General features: G+C 44.5%; 1 long non-coding RNA gene across 1 annotated transcript; it reads left to right on the top strand.

The window, feature by feature from the left end:
• Positions 1 to 3,442: 3,442 nt before the first annotated feature.
• LOC109395848 (uncharacterized) lies at positions 3,443 to 5,120 on the top strand. The gene is made up of 4 exons (XR_002126738.1): positions 3,443 to 3,499; positions 3,651 to 3,867; positions 4,610 to 4,687; positions 4,897 to 5,120. It is a non-coding gene; the product is annotated as an uncharacterized LOC109395848 (long non-coding RNA).
• The last annotated feature ends 3,978 nt before the right edge of the window (positions 5,121 to 9,098 follow it).

Here is a 9,098-nt window from a genome sequence, read left to right on the forward strand (position 1 = left end):
TCCTAGTGGGTTCTTTAGGATCAATCCAGAATATTTTCTCATTTGATCTTTAAGCTTGCTGAGAAACTCAGCTGGTCCTTCCTCTCTTCCCTGCTGTATGTCAAAAGCTTTAGTAATGTTCTGGGAGCAGAGCACTGACTCCTTTATTCCCTTTATAATCAGATCCCATAGGTCCCTCATATGACCCCTATGGGCTTCACTGTTGTTATCCCATTGAGGCTCCTGATTGGGAAATTTGACTTCTGGGGGTGGAACCCCTTGACCAGCTGGATGTTCTCGCTCCCAGATTGCCATAGCTGCTCTCCTAATCATTGCCCTCTCTTCTCCAGAGAATAAAATGCTGAGAATAGACATGAGTTCCGCCCAGGTGTAGATCTGGGAGCCCAGGAATTGGTCTAATTCCATGTGGATCTTCTTCTTTTTTTTTTTTTTTAAGATTTTTATTGGGGAATTGGGGGATGGGAACAGCGCTGGGGAATTGGGGGAAGGGGAACAGACAAGATGCTGTCCTTTTGTTCTTCAGTCTAGTTGTGGAGGACGTTGCTTCACTGGCCCAAGTTGACACCATCATTGCACTCTTCCCGGGCAAGGCAGATGAGTTGCCAGCTTCTGGACAGCCGCTCATGGCAGCTGCTGGCTGCTCACGCTGGCTGCTGGCTACACACGGTAGCCCATGGCAACCCACTGCCACAGGGGCTGCAGCCTACACCGTCGCCAACAACTCATGGCAGCCCAGCTCCAGGTTGAGCTGTTGTTCAGCATCTTAGCTGTGGAGGGCAGTGTCATTGGCCCTCATATGTGGGATCCGAACTGGGGCCCTCTGGGGTCCCAAGCCAGCTCTTAACCAACTGAGCCACTCAGCCGGCCCCCATGTGGATCTTCTAACAGAGGCTTTAGTTCCTTTTTTAAATTTTGGACCTCGGAACTTGTGAGGGGGGCATTAACAAATCCAATTCCCCCTCCTCCTAGGGGAACTTCCGGAAGTGGGTAGAGGCTCTGGGGTTTTCCTCTTTCAGAGGGGAAAGGCAAACTTTGAATGTCCTTTTTGTATTGTTCCACCTCTTTTCTTAACAAGGGAAGGGAGGGGTAGAGCGATGGGGAAGGTGCCGAGGCCGCTGCAGTGGGTTCAGCTGGTTCCTCAATTTGGGGCTCTTGTTCTTCTTGTGGGGGAGGAGGTTGGGGTTGAGGATTATAAGGAGGGGGGAGGCAAATGAGAGGATCCTAAGGTTTGTTTTTTTCTTCCTCCTTGATAGTGTTATCCACCCCTGTCTTTAAGGGTAATGATAATGGTCCCTTTTCTCCAACGGAAGACATAGTCAATTTCCTCCTGACCGACTGGACTTTTATTATTTACATATTCAATTAATAGTTGACAAATCCAGTCCTCATCTGACCCAAATTTGGGCCAGAATACGGATGCCTTTAAGATGGGTCCCTGAGTCCAGATAAAACAATAATACTTAATCATTTGCTGTTTCTTTTTCCCTTTAGTCCTAGGATTATCATTCCTATATTGGAGCATCCTGCCTAGGGTACAAACTAGTGGGATTTTGTCTTCACCATTTCTTGTCTGATCAGAACCTTTTCTACGCTGAGCATTTCCCATCTCGGACTCCCAGTCTCTGGGTGTGAGAGTGGCTTAATCCTCCCCTATTGGAGGCTTCTTGTGCTCTTTCCTGAGTCGCTTTGTTCTCTCCGACCACCTCCCTCGCGGGATGATATCTCATTCCTGGAGCCTCTTAGCAATTGGCAGGTCAGTATAAACCCCTCACCGGACTCAGACAACTGAGGGCTGCCTTGAGCCGTATGAGGTCACCGAGATACCGACAGAACTGCGGACCAGGACTCCACATTTGCTTCGTGTCTCAGACACGTCTCATTCACACTCAGTCAACCCCGAAATGACATGACCACCAAGGAAATACTTTGTCACTGTCGGTGATGTTTCTTACTTTGGTCGATGCACAGAGTTACTTGGTCGCTGCAGTGCTTGCTCGGGCCCTTTCACCGTGTTGCCGAGAGACTTCCACCATCAGGTCCTTGCCAGCTCAGGGACTCCTGAGCTCCCCAGACAACCGGAGGCTACTGCAACAAGGCAGCAGGACGCGTCTCCTCCGTGCGCGGAGGCCCGGGCAATCACCCGAATGGATTAGAGATCTCGGACGAGCACCCAATTGTTGAGAACAGAGTTTAACCATGTCGCAAATAAAGACACATGAAGTTGAAAGTCACTCAGCAAGGCAAACTTTACTTCTGCAGAAGGGTGCAGAGCCACCGTAAATCAGTCTAGCAAGCACACTAAGCGGGCAGTCCACTCCACTTTTATCCCTGACACAGGTGTCTCTATGTCGTACTCCACTGGCTAGTGTGACCTTACAGTCTAAACCGATTGGCTAATAAAACAAGCAAGATCTGTCTAGCTACAGGCTTCAGTTAAGCTAAAAATGGGGAAGTGGGGTGCTCTAGTTATATGCTTCAGTTAAGCTAAGAATGGGGAGGAAGTGGAGTGTTGGGCTAACATTGCCGGCAGGATGCATATCCTGCTGGCTTTTGATAGAAAAGACTATAGTTTACTTTTAACAAAAGGAAGCACATTGACCTAAACTGTAAGTTCCTTGAAGGCAGGGTCAGGTTCTAAGTCATTTTGGTTTCCTTGATGTCAAGCACAATACCTAGTGATTAAGAAAGCCAAAAAAGAGAAAGAAGGACAGGAGAAAAAAAATTTCTGAATTGAACCAAATTCACAACGAGGTATGAATGGTGGGGCTTTTAAAAGCTTCCTTCTTGTGGAGGCTAACAGCAGGCCACTGCTGGCAGTGCCCTGGGCAAGTTACTTTTACAACAAAGGTAATGTCCCCTACTTCAGTTTTGCTGAAAGAATTAAACGTGATAACGTAGATAAAGGGCTTAATACAGTGTGCAGCACAAAGTAATTGCTGAGTTAAGTTTGGGGGAGATGGGTGCCCCTCCTACCGAGTGGTAGCCTCACTAACCGAATGAAGGGACCCCTGGGACAGGTGAAGGGACGGCAAGGACCTGGATTTAGCGAGTTCGAGATGTCAGCTGTTCCGTGTTGCCTAGACACAGGACCAGCCCTCCGCTCTGCGCGGCAAATGCTTGGTGGACGGACCCCGCGCGCGACGCCACAGCCTCGCCGCCGGTTGCCCACTCACCTGCGGGCCAGCTCTTCCCGTCCGCCTCCGACCGGGGCAGAACCTCTGCAGGGCTCTCCGTGGGCACAGTTTCTCCTGGACGGTGCGGGGTCAGGGCCAGGGTGCCTGCAGCCCCTGGACGCGCCGCGCACCTAGAACCGCTAGGGGCACCGCGGCTGGACTGCGGTGCGCGATGGGGCCCGCGGAGGTGCTGGGCGCATAGGAAGGCGGCGGTGGGAGAGGAGGGCCGCGAGATCTGCGAGCCTGGCTGACTGAAGGGGGCGCCCTCCCTCCCGCCCCGCGTTCCCCGCCCACCTTGTCTCATCCACGTCTTAGGACAGCGGAAGGTACGCGCGCCCTGCACTCGGGATCCCTGGCGCGGGCGGGCTGAGAGGGGACATGGAAGATGTAGGGTCCTCTGATCAGAGCCAGCTACCTTCCAACCCTACTCGACCCAGCTTCGCCCCAAAATTCACACCCCTTGTCGCGTCCCCGCAGCTGCGGTTCCCTGGAGTCACCGTTATGGTTCCGGGAAGCACTGCGAGGCACCGGGCTTCGCGATGCAGTCTCTGCTAGCTGTGGAGTAGAGGCTGCCAAGGACAACGGAATAGCACCCTGCATCCTCTCCCCGCAACACCTCTCCAGAAGCCTGGGAAGAGCCGGGCAGAGGCGGAAAGGACTGATGAGGGGAGGAGACCACTCCACCACACCCCGGGTGTGTGTCTGCCACCCGCCACCCCAGTGCCCGAGTTTCCCCCCCCGAAGGCGCCGGGAGCGGGGTGCGGGCACCAGACAGGCCCTCCCAGAGTAAGGACCTGGTTGCGCCCCTTTGCTGCGGGGTTGGTGACCCGGGTAGGGGACCGCGCCTGAGGCGCCTTCCAAATCTCAGAGGTATCGGGGTTTTTTGACCCCCAGAAATGAGCCTGGCAGGGGAAGGTAACGGTAAGAGAGGAGTGAATCTGAAAATAGCTCTGTTCATTCTATATTAAGATAATCCTCCAGCTCCCCTCCGGGTAAATCAGAGAAATAGCCCAGGTTGACCGTGTCAGGTGCTGCTTCAGAAATCCTTTTTACCGCCACCCTGTCTTCTGAAGACATGCTTACTGAGGACGTGTTCACTGCGTACCTCTCCACACAGCTTCTCCGAGAAGGTTGGAACAGACCTCTTGACCGGGCCATTCTATCAGCATTTCCCTAGGATGTTTTTGTAGGAATCTCAAGGTTAATGTTCAGTTTTGTGTCTTAGCGGAATTGGTGGATGGCGGGGGTAGACTCTTGGTTAGCGCGAGTAGGTACTATCAAATAGTTTTCCAAAGTGGCTGTACCATTTCACACCCCTACCAGCAATATATGAATGTTCCTTTTGCTCTACATTCGCGCCAACACTTGCCCACTGTCTTTTTAATTTTAGCATTCCAGGGTGTGTAGTAGTATATCACTGTGGGACTTTTTTTTAGGTTGAATCATGAAAATGCTGATAATTGGCTTACAGAGATGGCGATTTCATATGATTCAAACTAATATGCATTTCCGTGGTAAGTAATGATGTTAAACACATTTTCATATGCTTATTAACTATGCATATAGTCTCTTTTGTGAAGTCTGTATTTCTGTCCACACTTTGATCCGTTTTTAAAATGGGTTGTGTAGTTTGCCTTTTCACTCTTAATGGTGTTTTATATGCTGATTTATGCTCCCCCCCCCCCCCCCCGCCCTCCTGCATACCCCAATTCATATGCTGAAGTCCTGGCTTCCAGTACCTCAGAATGTGAGTGCATTTGAAGACAGGACCATTAAAGAGGTAAAACGGAGTCATTAAGGGTGGGCCCTAATGCTATATGATTGGTGTCCTTATAAAAAGAGGAGATTAGAACACAGATCATGTGAGGACTCTGTGAGAAGGCCGCTGTATACAAGCCAAGGAGAGAGGCTTCAGGGGAAGCCAAACGTGCCCACACCTTGATTTTGGACTTCTAGCCTCCAGAATTATGAGAAAATAAATTTGCTGTTTAAATCACGAGTCTGTGTTTATTTTGTTATGGCAGCCCTAGCAAACTGATGCATGGTGTAACTGATTAAGGAAAGTTCAATGAAGTCCAACTTATCAATTTTTTTCATGATTAACTTTATGATTTTGTTTTATTGTTGTGTAAAATCCATTCTTGATTTTTAAAAAATTGCTGATAAAATAGAATAAAATGGGTAGTTCTTAAAGGCACAGCCCTACAATAAAACACTATATGGCTAAAAGCCAATATCATGCTCAATAAGGTTTAGAAATATTGCAATTAAAGTCAGGAAGAGAACAGGTTGCCTATCTCCGTTATTATTTAACAACACTCTGGTGATGCTGGTCAAGGCAATTAAACAAGAGAAAAAAACAATGAGCACAGTACTTGGAAAGATCATTTTACTTAAACGATTATAATTCATGGATGATTTGGTTTCTGGCCTGGGAAACTCAAGGGAATCAATTTAAAAACTGTTCAACAATGTGAGACTTCTTTAAGATGATTCAGTCCAAATATAAAAAAGCCAATAGTCTTTCTACATACAAGCAACAATCTTTGGAGGAATATAAGAAAGAATCCCATTTAAAATAGCACCTCCCCCCCCCAAAAAGGACAAAATACCTACTATGAATAAAAGTCACAAAAACATCCAGTTTTCATGGAAAAATATTATATTATAAAAATGTAAATTCTCCTTAAGGTAATTTTGTAATTTAATGCTATCACAATTAAAATATTTTTTTACATTAGGCAAGTTAATTCTAATATCTATATAGATACAGATAGTACAAGAATACAGGGAGATGTAAACAAATCTAGAAAAGAAAAGTTATAGAGTCACACCACCATACTGTCTTGATGACTGTGGCTTTAAAATATTTTCAAATCAGGTAGTTTAGTTCTTTTAGTTTTGCTTTTTCAAAGTTGTTTTGGCTATTCTATGTCCTTTGCATTTCCATATGAATATTAGAATCGTTTTGGCAATTTCTACCTCCCAAAATGCCTGCAGAGATTTTGATTGGGTTGCATTGGATCTATTATGTCAGACTTATTCCTAAGTATTTCATATTTTTGATGCTATTATAAATGTTATTTCTGTATTCAATTTCCAAGTGTTCATTGCTAGTATACAGAAACAGTTTATTTTTGTACATTGGTCTTGTATCCTGCTAACCCTTGATAGTGGATTTCTAGCTTTCAGAACTGGGAGAGAATAAATTTCTGTTGTGTTAAGCCTCCCAGCTTGTGTTAATTTATTACAGCAACCCTAGGAAACTCATACAGAAATATTGAAATCTCTAACTCTAATTGTGGATTTGTCTATTTCTCCTTGCAGTTATATCAATTTTTGTTTCATGTATCTTAAAGCTCTGTTTCTAGATGCACAAATATTTAGGATTGTTAGTCCTCTTGATGAATCAACCCCTTTATCTTTATTAAATGACCTTCTTTATTTCTGATAATATCCTGTTGCATCATTTTCTACCTTTTTATTTTTAACCTATTTATGTCTTTACTTTTACAGTGCATTTTTTGTGGCCTCATGTACTTGGGTTTTGCTTTCTTTTCCCACGTGACAAATCTCTGCTTTGACTTAATTCCTTTGTCTACTATTTTGAGGCTGCACTGTATGTCTTTTAAAAAGTAGAGAGTGTGGGAGTGGAGTCAAGGGAATTGTAATAGATATGTATGATATCTGTGGGGGGAAGTGGGGTGGCAGTTTGGGGGAGGGGTGTTGTCACTTTGAGGGGTAAAAATATAATTATTGCACTGTGTTGTACAAATGAAACTAATTTTTAAAAATGTTTATTTCACAATAAAAAAAGTACAGAGGTTTTTTTTTGGTTTTTTTGTTTGTTTGTTTCTTTAGTATATACTCCTGATAGGTTTTCAATAAAAATTAGAGACCAAGAATACTATTTTGAGGATAAGCTATATGTGATCTCCCTCTAGTGGCCACATTGAATAATGTTATGAAATTCCAACAATTCTTCCAGAGCTCAACTCATCCAGGCAAGCTACACATCTGACAGCTGTGTCATTCTTTATTAATTTGACTTTCGTGTTTTCTGAAGCAGGTAAATAAACTGATGTTATGGTCCCAAGAAATACTCAGTACCTACACAGGAAATTTGGTACTCTCAGAACCTGGCAAAAGAGTTGTCATCTAAAATAATTAATAACAATTATGGGTTATTAGCACCTTAGTAAGTAATTCAGAAACATATATAATAGTTGGCATAGGATAGTCATGGTCAATGTCACGTACATGATGACTTTTAAGAACGTGCAGAAGGGGCCGGCCGAGTGGCCCATTGGTTAAGAGCTGGCTTGGGACCCCAGAGGGTTCCGGTTCGGATCCCACATATGAGGGCCAGTGACATTACCCTCTACAGCTGAGATGCTGAACAACAGCTCAACCTGGAGCTGGGCTGCCGTTAGTCGCTGTCCTCTGGTGCCGGGCACAGGCTGCAGCCCCTGCTGCAATGGGTTGCCATGGGCTACTGTGTGTAGCCAGCAGCCAGCAGTGAGCGGCTGTCCAGAAGCCAGCGACTGATCTGCCTTGCCTGGGAAGAGCACAATTGGTGCCAGTTTGGGCCAGTGAAGCAACATCCTCCACGACTGGACTGAAGAACAGAAGGATGGCGGCTTGTCTGTTCCCCTTCCCCCAATTCCCCAGCACTGTTCCCATCCCCCAATCCCCCAATTAAAACCTTAAAAAAAAAAAGAAGAACGTGCAGAAGGACAAATAGAAAGCATAAAATAAAATGGCAGAAATAAGAATTTAAATATGTGAACTTCCTTTCAATCTATAATTATTTCACAGTAAAAATTCAAAAACATTATTGGTCATGATAAATGGAAATGGATTCAAACTCTCCAGCTAAAAAAGCAAGAGCATCAATTTAGAATTTTTAAAAACAGGAAAAAGAAACTACAGAAGTTTACAGGGACTATGCCTCAAACACACAGAATGGTTGAAAGGAAAGGAATAGAAAAAGATAAATTCGGCAAGTACAAACCTTAGGAAAGCAGGTATTGCTTTGTTCATTTAGGGGAGAAAGACTTGAAGGCAAAAGCATTACTACAGGTAAAGAGGACCACAACCTAATGATAAAAAATTAAATTCATCAAAAAGGTATAACAATTAGGGCCGGCCGAGTGGCTCAGTTGGTTAAGAGCTCGCTCAAGAGTTTGAGCTCTGAGCAACAGCGGTTCGAGTCCAGCCCGAGCTGAGCAGCCGCTGAGCTGCCAACAGGTAGCAGGATGGCTCAGCTTAAAAAAAAAAAAAAAAAAAAAAAAAGGTATAACAATTGAAATCTTGTATGCCTTTAGAAACAAAGCCCTAAAATATGTAAAGGAAAATTTGACAGAACTACAAGGAGAAATTGATAAATCCACCGTTAAAGTGGGCATGATTTTATATGGCGGACACACATATAGACAATCATATTTCTGCTGGTATAATTATTCCTACTCTATATGATGAAATTCCATATACCTATATTTCATGGTGCACCACGAAAATTATGATGGGTTCCATGTGCTCCATTATTGGAAAAAGTTGGGAACGATTGCATTAGAAATTGAAGCAGGTTATGACCCTATTCAATTCAACAAGCATTTATTCAATAACTATTATGTTTGAGGTGTTATGGTAAAAGAATCAATTGTATGTATTTACTTTAGCCATTTAATAGAAATGCATAAACTAGAGCTTCATAAAGATTTACAGGAAAAAGTACCCTGAAGTCCCTCTCCCTGCACACCCCCCTCCCCCCGCCACACACACACTCAGTTAAAAGTGCATCTCTTTCTAAAGAAATGTGCTTGATGGAAAGAGCAACAGTAAAGAGTTTCCAATATTATGTCTTTAGTATATTTTAAAACTAAGAAAATACTATATAGCAAGAATGAATATTGGTCCACAAAC

This window comes from Hipposideros armiger, unplaced genomic scaffold (genome assembly GCF_001890085.2).
Source record: "Hipposideros armiger isolate ML-2016 unplaced genomic scaffold, ASM189008v1 scaffold_488, whole genome shotgun sequence".
NCBI classification, from domain to species: Eukaryota; Metazoa; Chordata; class Mammalia; order Chiroptera; family Hipposideridae; genus Hipposideros; species Hipposideros armiger.